Here is a 606-nt window from a genome sequence, read left to right as displayed (position 1 = left end):
CTTCTACACTTCTGCATCTGGCACTGCCCTCCACTCTCCTGTCTGCTCCTAGCTTTCCAGCAAGTAAGTCTCTCCGAAGTTCGTCCAGCTCTCGGTTCTCTGATCTAACTGGAGTTTGTTTTGGTACTTTCTGGTGCCAGCACTGCTGCGTAAGAGAAACAAACTCCACTACTGTTATTCAGCTTAGGGCTGTTCACAGCCAGTAGAGTTGTTTTTGGAGTCCTAGCTAGGCAGAGAGGAAAGGGCTGGTCAAAAGATATTTGAGTACCTGTCCTATTTTCTCTCTGCCCCTTTATTAGCCTCAAATGCCACTTTTCCCTTTCAACCAGGTCCATCTATTCTCCTCCTGCTCATCATGGCAGCACGACATTCTAACATCCTCCTTCAGTCACTTATCAGTGTCACACATCTGTATTAGACACACTTTTAGATACAGGATTGGGTCCAGTGCCATTTTCAAATCAACAGGTGCTCTCTTTGGCCATCATGGCATTTTAGTTTGTTCTTAGATTTTAGGATCATCAGGCAAGACTGTGCTGTGGCAGACAGCTGCAGAGCACAGCACCTCCAGCCCACAGGAAAGGGCTACTGAGCTGGCCTTTTTTC

Source organism: Pygoscelis adeliae, unplaced genomic scaffold (genome assembly GCF_000699105.1).
Source record: "Pygoscelis adeliae isolate BGI_AS28 unplaced genomic scaffold, ASM69910v1 Scaffold4, whole genome shotgun sequence".
In the NCBI taxonomy this organism is placed as follows: Eukaryota; Metazoa; Chordata; class Aves; order Sphenisciformes; family Spheniscidae; genus Pygoscelis; species Pygoscelis adeliae.
Note: the sequence above shows the minus strand (reverse complement) of the source record.